The following is a 15,762-nucleotide window of genomic DNA, read 5'->3' as shown; positions in this document are numbered from 1 at the left end:
TAGCTATACAAAGCATGAGCCATATGATCAAAGCAGCCCAAAATAGAGCTAAAGTAGGCCAAATCAGTAGCTAAAATGTGCTGGAGTCAAGCTAACACAAGCTAGAATAATAGGCTAACTCATTAGGCATGCTAAGCTAGTAAGCAAGATTACACTACAAGTGCAAGATGCAAGCAACAAGTGCCCAAACCAGCCAAGAAAAGAGTTAAAACATTTTGACATATGGCCAAAAACATGCTTGAACTAAGCTAACATAAGCCATAAAAAGATGCTACTTTGTAGTGCTAAAAAGGCATGGCATAGAGAGACAAGGAGGGGAGGCCATCCCCTCCCATTTTGGACCTCAAAATAAACTTTCTACCATTGAAAATTTCCTGGAATTCAGTGGTCAAAAGGCCAAAACAAGATTGTTTGACAGGATTTAAAAGATGGCACAAAGCTTAGCAAATAAGCAACAAAGGAGGGTGGACCACCCCTAACTCCAAAAAGGCCTCAAACTACCATTTTTAACACTTAAAAATAGAGGTTTTTATAGTTAACAACTAGGCCAAAACAGCATGCAAAGGTGGCCCAAACTAGTGTACAAAAACAAGCTTAAAAGGGTAAATCCTTACCCTTGAAGCACAGCAGCAAAACAGCCTCAACTCTGAGCTAAAACTAGCTTTGAGAGCTCAAATAAGACCTCTAAGAACCTCAGCAACAAGGTAGAGGTGTTTGGTCTAGGGTCACTTTGCAAGAGTGTAGGAAATTCTCACTTCTAAACACAATATAGGAAGAGAGAAAGATTTCTAGAGAGAGAGGCTGAAATTTTGCTCACAAAATTATAGAGATAGAGAGAGAGAGAGAGATTTTAGAGAGAGAAGCTCCCAAACTTTCCAACCTTCTAAAATGATAGATATTGCCTTCATATATAGCAAACATGAGAGCCTTGGTCGAAATATTTGAATATAGAGACAACTGGAGCATTTGGAAGACAGTTAGAGCAAAATATCTGCAAATTCTGAGCTTTCTGGACATTTGTGGCCGACCAGCCACTTGTGGTGGCTGACTGGCTACTTTTTCGGCCAGCATATGGCCAGGAAGCTCCATTTGTGGCCGGCACACTCCCACAGAGGCCGACAGCAAAAACTGGCCCCTGTCCTCGATTTCAAGCAAGCATAACACCTTCATTCAGACTCATTTTCAAGTCATTCTTGTGCCTAAATTGAAGCCCTGGAAGTAAGATTTCCAATGGTGGTAGTCTCACATCACAATTCCATGTGTGCTAAGAGATATCCCTCTTTTAGGGAAGACTACTCAGTTTCGGTCCAACCAGATTGATACCTAACTTCGACCATCCATATCTCCCTCATCTGGCCTCGGCTTGAGGAGATTCTTGGTTGCAAAATGAAGCCCCGGAAGTCTTATTTCCAACAGTGATGGCCTCATCGCTGAAATCCAAGGGTAAAAAAGGATAGACCTGATTTGGTGAAGGCTGCTCAACTCTCTCTTATCGATTTATGCCCATCTTCTTCTCCAACTTGGTTTCTTCCCTCTCCTCTTTTTTTTTTCAACTCCAAACCTCTAAACAAGATGTTTTAAAGATTTTTTCAATGAGTTCACCTCTCTTTCATTCATTTCCACTTTGTCCTTGCTTAGTTTACCGAAAAGTGCAACATTTAACAAAATGAGTGTGTCAGAACATCGTAGGAACTCTTTCAAACACTATTTTGAAAAAGAGGATTTTAAGGTCTAAAAATCATTTGGTCAAAAGGCTTTGGTCCAAAAAGGAGTGTAAGGTTGGGATTTGACTCTCTCTTCTTGCCAAAGAAATCGAACCTTTGCACTGCATAACCTACACCATCAAATGATCCAATCAGTGGCGCCCAAGTTTTAAGGACAGTCAAAAATTGGGTGTCTACACATATTCACTTGTGACAAGGATTACATCCATTCGCATGGTGATTGCGATAGCCGCTTTACGTGATCTAGAGATACATCAGATGGATGTAAAAAAATTTAATTCCCGGGCTAAAATTACCACTTTTGGCAACTAAACTTCTTTTTAGTCATCAAAAGCCTCACTTTTGGCTACTAAACATCTTTTTAGTCGCCCAATACCTTAGTTTTGGCTACTAAATTTTTTTTAGTCGCCAAAAAAATCTCACTTTTGGCTACTAAAATCTTTTTAGTTGGTAAAAGCCTCACTTTGGCGACTAAACATCTTTTTAGTCACCTAATACTTCACTTTTGGCTACTAATTTTTTTTTAGTCGCCAAAAAGCCTTACTTTTGGCTACTAAAATTTTTTTAGTCAGTAAAAGCCATATATGGGCAACCAAACAAATTTTTAGTCACTAAAACCTATACTTTTGGCTACTAATGCTTTTTTAGTCGCCAAAACCTATACTTTCAGCAACCAAATGTGCTTTTTTAGTCGCCAAAGATGCTTTTTCTTGTAGTGGAGTGTGATTAAATATATATATAATTACACTTATTTAAAAAGTGTGATTAAAAAGTACTAATGTATATATAATCACACTTTAATTAGAATGTGTGATTAAAAAATATATATATAATCACACTTATTTAAAAAGTGTGATTAAAAAGTAGTAGTGTATATATAATCACACTTTAATTAGGAGGTGTGATTAAAAAATATATAAATAATCACACTTTAATTAGAATGTGTGATTAAAAAATATATATCTAATCACACTTATTTAAAAAGTGTGATTAAAAAGTAGTAGTATATATATAATCACACTTTAATTAGAATGCGTGATTAAAAAAATATATATGTAATCATACTTAATTAAAAAGTGACATAAAAAATGAATATTATCACACTCAATCAAATTAAGTGTGATTAAAATATCAATTTAATTTTTTTTATCACACTTCCAATAAAAGTGAGATATTTTTTTTTTTGTCAAAGTGTGATCTTTAACTATTTTTTGTAGTAGTGATACTGACCCATTTTGTCTCTTGGCAACTCGAGTGCATTCTGTTTGAGCACAGCCGAGCTTCCTTTGTAGGATCAGTTGGGGCTACGGTGATGATGTGGAATAACTATAGTTATTGGATGTGTCTCTTAGATTTCTTTTGTTTTCTTGAACTTAGGATTGATATTAGTTTATGTATTTATTATTTTTTTATGACTTTATTATTGTGATAATTTGGCATGGTTTATAACCATACATTATTTAAGTTATTTTCACTATGTATTGTTACTTTAATGTTAGAGATATTGGATAGTTATGAGATTATGGTGGATGGTTTGGTTGGCGTTTCGTTTTTTTGTTTCACCCCTAGGATTTGGATGATGTAATATTGATTGGAGTTTAGTCCTAATTTAATATTTAATTGTCTAAATTTTGAGGCGTGACAGTTAACTCCTGTGTGAGGTCTATTGTCTCAATTTACACAAACGACAGAATAGTTCAAGACATCATGTTCACTAGTTAGCCAGTAAATTCGATAGGCTGTCACTACGAAAGGTTCAAGGCCAATAACTACCTTTTCTGATGCAGGGTTAGTCTGTGTGCTCTCTTGCCGCATCTTTGTTGTAAACGATGTCCGTTTTTCTTATTCGATCAATTTTTATTCATGTGGAGGATTATTAGAAAAAATAAGTTTTGGTAAACTTTAATGTGAAATTAAAGTAGGTCACAACTATTGGTTGATGTGAGATTAAATGGGTTTAGATTCTTTGTAACAAGGTCTTTGCATCCCAAAAAGAATGACCAAAAACCATTGAGAATTGAATGAGAAATTGTCTCATAAAGATGGCCTCATGAATGAGGTTTTGAGAATTGTGTATAACTACCAATTCCACATTGATTGTGGAGGAAAACTTTAATGGGTATTTAAGCCTCAAGATTATGAGAAGGGCATGAGCTCTTTGGAGCATCCAAATTTTTTGAAGGAATGGAGGCATGGATGCTTCAAGAACGGGCTTGGGCCAAGACTATGGTCCAAGTTGGTTATGGCAAAATTGCCACACGCGCTCGCGCTTGTGCCGTCCGCCTGCCCGAACCAGGCCAGGTCTGGGTCGTGGATTGTGGATCCTGGGGCTAGGGCTGCGGCTTGGGCTTGGGCTTGGTCTTGAGGCTTAAGGGAATGGGTTAGGTTTGGGCTGGGCCAAATTGGTGGTCCACCAACTTATTCTTTTTGGGCCAAGTTTAGTGCAGGCCCAAGTCTGTTGCAGAAATGTATATATACATATGTGTATATTGTGTGTAACTCACACTTTGAATTCCCATCAGTTTTGTGCATTACTCCAGCAGTTTTGCAGTAATAATGGCCTCTATTAGTGGCCAGCCTTGATGGCTGGAGACTCCTCCTCTCTTCCCCATTGTGTATAAGAGGAGACCCATCTCCCTTGGTTTGGTACAGGAGTTTTTGCCTTTCAATCATATAGTCAGTTTGCTTACTAGTATAATAATCCTTCCTGTGTGAGAGAGAGTGTTGCCATTGTCGGTTCGCCAAGCTAACAGAAGGTGCTTCTACGTTAGCCGGTTTAGGCCATCTTATCCTGGGAGACAGAAGTCAACGTTCCTCTAGCACCCACGGTGAGGCAGCTAATTTGTTTTAAGGATACTGTGGTATCACACAATTTGGTTTGATTCCTCGTCTTTCAGTATATTATATGATATGTATTTCTGTATTATGCTCTACAATGTAATATGGATTTACTTGTTGTTCTATTATTTAATCTAACAAATCATGAATCTATTTATTTTGTTTAATTGTACATTTTTAACAACAGTTTAGACATAGATGTAAAAACTTTAGATTGTCTGTACTTATTCTAGGTGAGATGAAATTAGCCTTCTTTACCCATGTTAATATTCAATCAGATGACCCACTAATCAAAAACATATTCAATATGCACGTACTTTGTTTTTGTCATTTTCATCCCAGCTTAATCAATGACATAAGCTTCAGGATTTGGCCGTCACTTAGAAAGAGTTGCACTGTTAAAAACAAATAAATAAATAAATAAATAAAACTTTTTGGTATCTCTAAATATTGACAATATTGACAAACTAATAAAAAAAATTAGGTATCTCTGAATCAACATGGAAGAAATCATGTAAAAGGTCTCAAATTGACTCCTCTAAGAATAAATTTGAAATAAATCATGTAAAAAGTCCCAAATCAAAACCCTGAGAACATATTTGAAATAAATCAGGTAAAAATCTCTCAATCAACACATTAAACAATCTTCTATTACCATTACCATTCAAAGAAAATTTTTGGAATCAAAACCTTAGTATTTTAAGTTTGGAGGATGAACTTGTGATTTTTTTTCTTGAATCTGTTGGAGTATGGCGGGCACAGCGTCGACGGCGTGGCAGCGGCAGTGACAGCACGTCAGGGGTGAGAAGGAGCTGACCGGGGCGGCAACGTCTTCTTCCTCTTTTCTCCCTCTCTTAGCCCTTCTCTCTTTCTCTCTAACTCTTCCTAAGAACGAATTGAAAAGTGAAACCCATAACAAAAGAAATTTAAATTTAATTTTTTTTTCAATTTACTTATCAAAACGATGTCGTTTTGATGAGTTTAAATCTCAGCCCTTGAAAGATGATTATGACGTGTGTCTGACTTCCTCTCCTTCACTATAAGAGATCAGAGTAGGAAATCACTCTAGAGGATCTTAACATAAATCTCTTAAAGAGGGCATTCGTTTTTCCCATTAAAAAAATACAAAATGAAAACGCGAAACAGAAGCAGAAAAGAAACGAAGAGAAAGGGAGAGGGAGACGTGCATGTGTTCCGTTGAGCACAATCACCATCATCTGCGTTCTTTACCGGCAAGCACCATCCTCCGTCGTCTACCGTTGTCGGCCAATGTTGTAAGCCGGTGTAAAACGAAGAGAGAAGAAGAAATCTTTTGAGAAGAATGTCAAAACTCAGCCATTGTTGTCCACTCTCACACCATAGATTGAATCAAGTTCATCCTCCAAACTCTCAAATCTAATTTCAAACCTAGATTGAAAAGTTAGGATTTTGATTGATAAACTAGATTTGAAATTAAAAAATTAGGACGTTGATTTGGAGCTTTGAAAAATTATGGTTTTGATTTCATAGTTTTATATTATTGATGTTGATGGATTAATAATTTCATTTTAGATTTTTATTGTTCTTGTTTTAGACAGAGTATACAATTGTTTTGATCATTTGATGGAGCATTTGTTTTATATTGTTGTTATAGCTTTTTCCCCATCCTTTCTCTTTCTCTCTCTCTCTCTCTTGTTTCTCCTCTTCTTCTGTTTCAGGTTTCTTTCTCTCTTTTTTTTTTTAATAATCAAAACAGCGCCGTTTTTATGGATTGCAGGAACAAGTACAGAGAAAGGATTGTAGAGGATCCGAATTGGATTTGCTGCTTTAACCCTCTCTCTGGTTTTCCCTCCCACTTTCTCCCCCTACGAGCTCTCACTCACGAGTAAAAATTCATCTCTCTTACTCTCGTTTTTGTCTAGTCCATCCGATGCCAGCAAAGATTCATCTCCCCTTGTCCTTGCGAACATTTAATCAACACCACTCACTCAGTCTCTCTCTCCCTATTCCTTTACATCGTATTATTGTCTCTTCTCTCTGTCTGAAGTAGTGACGATTACCACAGGGATTCATTTATTCTAAATATTAGGAAGTATAATCGACGTGGTTCAGTTCAAGTCAATCCATCTATTATATATACATATAATCTGTATTCGATTCCTCTTAAAAAAAAAGGTTCAAAGTAGGGCTAAGCAGCGGATCATCCAACACGCCAAACCCGTCCAATCCGATCATTTTTGGATAGATGCGTGATAGGTAGCGGGCGGGTGCAGGCCCAAATTATTTATTTTCGTGAGTCCGGGCCAGATTGCGGTTGATCTGCCAAAACACCCACTTAGCCCGACCCACCTGTTGCTCTGTCCATTTTTTTAAAATATTATATTTTGTACGTCTTGACTACTCAACCCTAGCCCCTCTCCTTTTCTGATCAGACTTAGCCTATGTTTGGGAAGTTGGGTTTAAGGATTTTTTTGACTAAAATAGTCACAAAAAACAAAATAGACTTTTTAATAAGACAAAACATCACATCCAATCCATAATTATTACATTCTTTCTCTCACAAAAAAGTCAAAAAAGCCAAAAGCTTTTTCTAAACCAAACTTTTTAACCCTAAGCTAAATAGCTAAAAAAAAAAAAAAAAAAAAAAAAAAAAAAAAAAAAAAAAAAAAAAAGCCAAAAAACCAATCCATTCCAAATGAAGCCTCAAGCCTACCCTATCCATTCTTCTAAGACGCTCTCTCTCTCTCTCTCTCTCTCTCTCCTCCAAAACCTTATCCATCTACCGACGACGATCTACACGATCTACGGCGAGCGACAAATGATCTGCTTCTCTGCGAGGCCGCTTTGCTGAAAAAGAAGATGCTCCAGAGACCTCTAGTGAGCAACACGAGTACAAGGCCGATGTGGGTTTGTCTTGATTCCTCATATCTTGGGTGTTATCATTTATTTTGAGAATTTTGATTTTGTGGATTACGTTTTTCATCTTTTTATCTAGCTTTGAAACTGACAATTTGTAGGCTTGTTTGTCTATGGGTTTTTATTAAAAGTGTTAATGATTTTTTGCCCAGATTATTATTATTATTTTTTTGTCAATTAATTCACGAAATGTGAGTTCTTGTCTTGATCTCTGTGTTTTCTAGAAATATAAGTGTGTTGTCAAGTAATGGTTTTGAAGGTGTATTTCTTATATATTTATATTTCAATATTTACATGATTAGAACTTGTAGATGATAAATGGTATATTTCAATATTTACATGGATTCGATATCCAATATTTGCATGGATTCGATATTCAATATTTATGGATTCGATATTTACATGGATCAGAATTGGGATATAATGGTATAGATGATAAATATCAGAAATAGATGTTTTTGAGAATTACATGACCAGAACTTGTAGGAATTGGTTATAACCACAAGAGTCATGATACAATAGCTTTTGCAGCTTGTTATGTGATATGGCTTGTGTACTTAGTTAAAGAACATTAGGTACAGAGTGGAGTGTTGTCAATGTTTAATAGATGTAACTGTAAGTGTTAAAATATTTTGGGCATTTGATTCTGTTATATTGTTTGAAATTATAGGGAATACAGAGCATTTGAAATTATGGGGAAGTCTGTCCAGGTTGTTTGTTGTGCCCACTACCTAGGTTGCTTGTTTGTTGTATATGCACGCATAGTGTTTTTTGTATGATTGCAATACTATTGTTTGTTTGTTGTTTATGTGTTTGCCCACTGCACAGTGTTTACGTATGCATTGCACATAGTTGGTGGTTGAGGAAAGAAGTGCACATTTTTTTTAGGAAGTGCACATGTTAAATTATGTTAAAAATTTATAAAATTTTAAACTGCTAAATCGATTCGCATCTATCCGTCCATTCGCTCAATCTGCATCTGCCGGATTGGCGGACGGATGCGGATTGATTTTCTCCAATCTGCCAATCCGGTAGATGGATGGCGGATTGGAGGTTCCACGGCCATAACCAACCTGCGACCCCCCCTAGTTCAAAGTAATATTGGGTGGTGTTGGTAAAGAAATGGGATCGGGATTGAGGTCGAGATCCAAGTCGAAGACGACTAGTAATGACACTAATAATAATAATAATAATAATAATAATAATAATATTAAAGAGAATAAGAATAGGATGCCGATGTGGATGCGAAAGGTATTGCTGGGATTAGGGTTCTGGGTGCAGGCGATGAGGTGCTTCCCGTGGATGGGGTTTAACTTCTTCCTCAAGGACAATCTCAAGGTGGACTCTTCCACCCCCCAGCTTCTCCAGAACTCCGCCAATCTCCCCATGGTCGCCAAACCCATTTATGGCCTCCTCTCCGACTCTATTTACATTGCCTCCCAACATCGCATTTCTTAGATTGCCATTGGAGGTACTTACTTCTTCTTATTTATTTTTATTTTGTCTAATTAAAATAGTATATTATGGACATGATTTACTTTTTGACTACTTTCTCTTGTAAATTCAATTCATCTTATCAGCATCATTTTTTATTCCCCAAAAATCAGAACCCCTTTACATATGATAAACTCGTTTCTGTAAGCTATCATACAATTTCGATGATGGAAATTATGTTTTTAGTAGTTTGGGTCATGGCAATTTGTCTGACATCTAGAATATCCCCTTCTGAAGTTGAAGGTCGGTAGGTTTCTCTTTGCTTTTTGCTTTTACAAATGCTAATGCTAAAACAAAAGCAAAAGAGGCTGGTCCTACTGTCCCTTTGGTGGGCACATGTGTACATAGCGTAAAATATATGCCATATAACTATGGCCAAGGGAACTCTAATAAATCTAATTATCATCCTAACATTTCATCAGTCTCTCTACCACTTCAACTAGTTGATTTTCTTAATTAGTAAACTTGTGTTACAAAAAACCCCTCTTAAGAAATAACAAGCACTAAGGAGTTGGTCATAATAATATGTCTTGTATGTGCTTCATGCTTGCTTAAACTTTATACAACTAGTCCCCAGCCTACATCAAGGTTGGTGGTTGTATTAGGTAGCTAAAACCATGTCAGACCCATAAGGACATGAATATGAACATATGAACTTAATAATTGATCATAATGATCAGATCATGTGCTCTTCATTTGGTGTCTAGGAGTATAGTCAAACATTCTAGACAAATATCATCAATGTAGTCATGCTTCTAGAAAGATGAACTAAACCTTTTCATTTTCAAATGATTACAAGAAACTTCCATTTTACAAAATTTCAAGTTTCCATAACCTAGGAAGAACTGACCTAGCTCATCATTTTTCAATTTTGTATCTCAACAACATTATGATCACCATTAAAAGTTGACATATCTCTTTCCAAATTTGTTATTACCCGCTAAAACAAACGTACGCTTAATCAGTTTTGGGAAAGCTATTGTGCTAAGAGCATCTCCATCTAAACCTTCAAAATTTGGTATGCCTATTTTTTTTAAGGCTTGGTTGACAAATTAGCATATGCCAATTCGACATTTCTAAATAAAAGCTCTCCACTCGATATGTCAAATCTTTTATTCTATTGAAAAATGATGAGCTTTTATAATAATAAAAATTTCTTTTTAATTAGTAAAAATTCATTTTAATTAATAATTTTTGAACTCTTTTATTTTACTAATTAAAATGAATTTCTTTTTAAATGAGATTTGATCCCCATTTAAATAGTATTTTTATTTCTAAAAAAGTGCTATAGCTATAAAATAATTTTTTAAATAAAATTCAAAATTTTTATTCATTGCTGCATAAAATACTTTGTTTATTTGGTAAAAAAGTAAAATTAGAGTACAACACATATTTAAATAAAAAATAACAATACATAAATATCATAATAAATCACTTGCTACAATTGTCCCCTTGAAAATGCCACAGATGTTCAACCAATTCCTTTTGGAATTGAGAATGTGATCCTCCATCGTGAATGCTCGAGTGACTTTAAATGAAATCTTTGAATTCTGATGTATATCAGCTAATGGTATGCAATTTCCTTGTGTAGTCGTGTGACACCGCAACATTACCAACTTCATCATCTCTTGCATCGTAATTAATTGGACTTCATTTCAGCGATATTGTTGTTGGACTTCATTTATATAAATAAAATAAAGAAATGCATGAACTCTATAGCATATTAGCATGTCAATTTTGAGACGTGTTGCTGCCAAAAGCCATGTCAACCTTTGAAGCACCGGGTGGAGCTTTTATTTGATGTCAAATGTTACTATTAGTATGCCACGTTGGATTTGAAGCAATGGGTGGAGGTGCCCTAACTTAGTTGCATGAATTGGGGGCGGGATGGGAGTGGAAGCAGGAGCGGGGTCTGAGGAACGAGGGTATATAGAAGTTTCTTAGGTTGGTAGCGCCTATGATAGCGTGTATATATTTATTTGTTAAATATATAAAGATATTCTAACAATTATTTTTTGCTTCTTAGTTGTAATATATGTATTAAAATATGAATAAATATTAGAGATTCATGTCAAGTACAAATTGTTTTTATTAAGTATAAATAGATATAATATAAACAAAAAATTTAAAGAATAAGTTTGAGTTATTTTTCTTCTGTTTCTATGAGATTTATATATTTGAGAGGTTTCTATCTCACATGGGAGTGAGTTTCTTTCTTAACGGGAGCAAGTTTCTTACTTGCGAGGGCAGAATCGCATTTCTTAGTAAGAAACACCACTCAAGTAGAAGTTCCTGCTACTAAGTGCTCTAATACTTTTACACCTTTTTTTTTTTTTTTGGTAATATCCTTTCTTAGATTTTTACTTCTCATTGATGATTCCTTCCCCTTTGTTTAAAATAATTTTCATTAAATTTGTCCCTTGTTTATCTACTTGTTCTCAAAATTTTTGGCTAAGTCACATTTCCCATGTTGTTTGATGTGGCTCCTCCTTTGTAACAAGAAGTTGTCAACATCATGTAAGACTGAAATTGACTGAAAATGGAATGAAATAGAAAAGAATTAATTATGTTTCCTCTTCAATTGTTTTTGATTGTGGTCCGATCTTCATTGCTAACAAAACTTGTATATGCGAAAACCATGTACTTGTCACAAGAAATAGGTGCAATTGATCTAATTACACTGTAAAAGTGTTGGTTCAAATGTTGAAGTCATTACCCCCGACTCATATGTACGTATGCAAGAATGCATGCATGCTATGCTCTGTACGTCCACGTGCACAAACATAGGATTTGTTACTTTATGAAAGCTAAAATGACCATAATTAAACATATTATATATTGACATGAATTTGCAATCAATGAACTACTCACAATATCAATAGTAGGAGTTTAAGTTAAATTTATGTATGTTCTAATCCGATTGTCATTCAGAGATTTCAGTATATGGAATTTTTTATTTTAAAAATAATTAATTAAGTTAATTAACTTGAATATATTGTGCCATTTAAATTAATGATTTTCCCTTAAGCATCACATAATTTAATTCAAGGCAAAATTCATTCTACCCTCTTGTGGCATGACCCTGGAACATTTCATCCCTAACATTTATAAATAGCCAAAAAGGTTTCATGTAGTTTTGGACTAAAATGCAATACTAACACCGCTACTGACAAATGTGAAATGATCTTAATAGTCCTCTGTCGTCTTCTTTTTCCTTCTCTTATTTCACGTTTTCTCTCATGTGTCATACATATACTTATATATCCTTCATTTTTAACTTATTTGCATTTTTTTCATATACATATATATATCTATAGTTGTCAAATCAAGAATCGTATTGTGAATTGAGAATCGTTAAGATTCAATAGAAACTATAAAAAAAGATTGTTAAACAATTGTATATATGAAAAAGAATGAAATAAATTGATTTTGACATATGTTATAAAATAATTCTTATATAAAGACATAATTACACCATCCAATTGGGAGGGCATTAACTTCATATCAAGAGATAGATGTATGCCAAATCTTACCAACCATAATATAATCTGTCTTGACATTCAAAAAACGGACCTAGAAACCTTATATAGAGTGTAATATGAAGAAAGAATGAAATGAAATTGTTTATTTTTTTTAACCAAAACACTTTAAAACGGGTGTGTGGTTGTTGTTCAAAAAATGCCTTCTTTTTTTTTTAATTAAAAAAAAAGAAGAGTGAAATCATTGACGGTCCTGACCCATATAATATTGAACCATATTTATTTCATTAAATTAGCAATAGATAATTCATGTATGTTTGTTACCTTAACCTTAAACATCTTTAGAAGATGTATTATGACATTTGTTGGAGAAAAAAATTGAGAAAAAAGTATAAGATCATGTTGGGTTTGATGGGATCCAATTGAATACTACTGAAAAACTCCCTGATTACCAAAATAACAACAAATGATGCACAAGTATTACTTATTTTTGTATTAAACACTCTTCAAAGTTATATTATGTCATTTTCACTATAAAAAAAATGCTAGAATCTATCAGACACAATAGTTTTAAGACTTGCATGAATCGTAAAAGTGAATCAAATCGCGAATCGATTGTGAATCATTCGATTCACCATAGTTTCTATCCCAAAAACATATTCACCCATATATTCGTATTGATTGTTGATAAATTGTGAATAGATAAATCGCAAGATTCTGATGATAAAGTATATATCCAAGTGCAAAGAATTGATATATAGAAATCAAATTTAAAATGCTCCTGCATAGAATGGAGCTCATAAGTGTGAGGGGGTGAAGTGCTCTGATGCTATAACAAGGTGTAAAATGGATTTTACTCACTACATATATATCTCAAACTTTTATCATACCCACAAACAAAATGATAGTACTCTAATAACAAATTATCCAATTTAATAAAATAGGTTACTTATGACAAAACTAAATGCTAGAGTGGTTATATATGGCATTGGTTTTGCTATTATGGTCAGCCTTCTGAAAATAATGTCTTGTTGGGCAGTAAAAAATTTCAATATTGTATTGGCTTAAAATGGGAGCACAAAAGGAAGTCCACTTCTCAGGCATCCTTGGTCTTTTGTAGGTTTGATTTGTCTATAATTTGCTTACCAAAGAAAAGAAACGAAAAATGTGAGTTTGAGATCTCTGATTGCCTTCCTTTCTTGAAAAAATGATGGCAATAAATGGATCTTCATTATTGAAACAGTGTTTAGTTGATTTTGGAACTGCATTGTGAATCCTGCATGGTCTTCTCATGTATTGACAACTAAAGTTGATGCTGAAAAAGCACGTCTGACAGGAAAAAAAAAAAAAAATGTTTTATGCTGCTCTGCTCAAGCCCTTGCTATCTAACTTTATTTTTTGCTAATTTATTCTATTCATATGTTGGTGCAGCTTTCTTACAAGCAGTGTCCTGGATTGCCATTACTATTCTCTCTTCTTCCAATAACTCATTCTTTAAAATCATCCTATATCTCCTCCTTGGGAACTTTGGTGCTTTAATAGTTGAGTTTGCAAATGATGCTATTGTTGCAGAGACTGGAAAACAGCCCAGTGCCTCTTCCAAGAACTCCCATATGTCTTCATTAGGTGAGCTGCAATCCTTTGTTTGGATAGCCTCCTCCATTGGTGGAGTCCTCAGAAACATGCTCGGTGGTGTTGCTGTTGACCGATTCTCCCCCCAAGCAATGTTCTTTTTGTTTGGCGTAATCCTTACTATGCAGTTTTTTATAACAGTTTTGATTCGTGAAAGTTCACTTAATCTCCCCAAGAGTCCATCAAATGTCAGGATCAGAAAGCAGCTTTCAGAGCTCCTAGTTGCATTGCGGAAACCTGAAATTGCTCACTCAATAACCTGGTTTGCAGCGTCTCATGCCATAATTCCAGCCTTAACAGGCACCATGTTTTTCTATCAGACGCGACATTTGGATATTGACTCTTCTGTATTGGTGGTCTCTAAGGTGTTTGAACAGGTAGCAATGTTGCTCTGGGTGTCGCATATAATCAACACCTCATGTCCGTTCCGCCGAAGAAACTAATCTCAGCCATTCAGTTGACTATGGCTGTTTTCATGGTATCGGATGTTTTGTTTGTGAAAGGGATATATCGAAGGATGGGGATGCCGGATTCCGTGTATGTTCTGGTCTTCTCAGGCTTACTAGAAGTTGTGTGTTTCTTCAAGATTCTACCATTTAGTGTTCTTGTGGCACAACTTTGCCCACCAGGCTATGAGGGATGTCTAATGGCATTTCTCACATCTTCCATTGCTCTTGCATTTATAGTGAGTGGATACTTGGGTGTTGCACTTGCATCATATGTTGGGGTGACAGGGAATGATTTCTCAGGCCTGTCATGTGGCTTTATTGTACAGGCAGCATGCACGCTCTTGCCTCTCTTTTGGTCATCGTGTATTCCGGATGTGCCCAAAACCAAAAGGAAAGGACAGTAATAGTAACAGTGAGAGAGCGCTTAGTATTATTATTATGTTAGAGTTGGCTGTCGATTTTTATTTTTTACTTTGATGTCTCGTGTTCTTTCTGGTTTTGATTGTTTTCATTTGATGTAATATCATTAGATTAAAGGAAGTTTTTGTTACTTTCTGCAGAATCGTATCATTAGATAAATAATAAAAATAATAAAAAACAAGATTTCTCTTAGTAGTATTAGTGTAGCTTGGCTTGTACAAAATCTACGTATAGCAGTTTCTTATTATTTTTTCAATAGTTTTACTTAATGACAATAAGTTAATGGTTTGGATTGAAATTAAATCAAAATATTGAGGATGTTTAAATTAAAAACTTAAGGTTTGTTTTGTTATAATAATCGAATTCTGGAGTTTTTCTTGTAATTTTTCCAAAGAAATTTTATTCAAGTCTTTTTTTACATGTTTTGTTTTTTCACCCATCCAAACATGATTGTGAGAAAATATAATTTTATTTTTTATTCTTTTTTCACCCTACCATCTACATGGGACTGTTAGGCTGGATGCTCAAATGAAAAATGTGCTTTGTTTCGGAACAATTTTGGAATCAAAATACAGCCGGCCGACACAACTTCATTAATGTGATCGGCACTATAACGATCCTGGTCTTTCCCTGTCAATTGAGCAAGGATCCTCTAGAGTTTTTTTTTCCCTAAAGTTTCCTAGAGTGGTGCATTGTGTGGTTGAGATTGAATGACAAGTCACATCAATTTTTCAGCATTAAATCTCAACCACACAATATACCACTTTAGGAAACTTTAGGAAAAAAATACTCTAGAGGATCCTTGGTGCTGTCAATTACTGTATTCCGAAC

The 15,762-nt window shown here is 34.9% G+C and overlaps 1 pseudogene across 1 annotated transcript; it reads left to right on the top strand.

The window, feature by feature from the left end:
- Positions 1-7,261: 7,261 nt before the first annotated feature.
- LOC114262241 (putative folate-biopterin transporter 7) lies at positions 7,262-15,123 on the top strand (annotated as a pseudogene). The gene is made up of 2 exons (XR_014337303.1): positions 7,262-8,928; positions 13,862-15,123. The product of XR_014337303.1 is annotated as a putative folate-biopterin transporter 7 (transcript).
- The last annotated feature ends 639 nt before the right edge of the window (positions 15,124-15,762 follow it).

This window comes from Camellia sinensis, chromosome 8 (assembly GCF_055761805.1).
Source record: "Camellia sinensis isolate YWXY chromosome 8, ASM5576180v1, whole genome shotgun sequence".
Classification (NCBI taxonomy): Eukaryota; Viridiplantae; Streptophyta; class Magnoliopsida; order Ericales; family Theaceae; genus Camellia; species Camellia sinensis.
The sequence above is the reverse complement of the archived record's forward strand: the minus strand, read 5'-3'. Positions and strand labels throughout refer to the sequence as shown.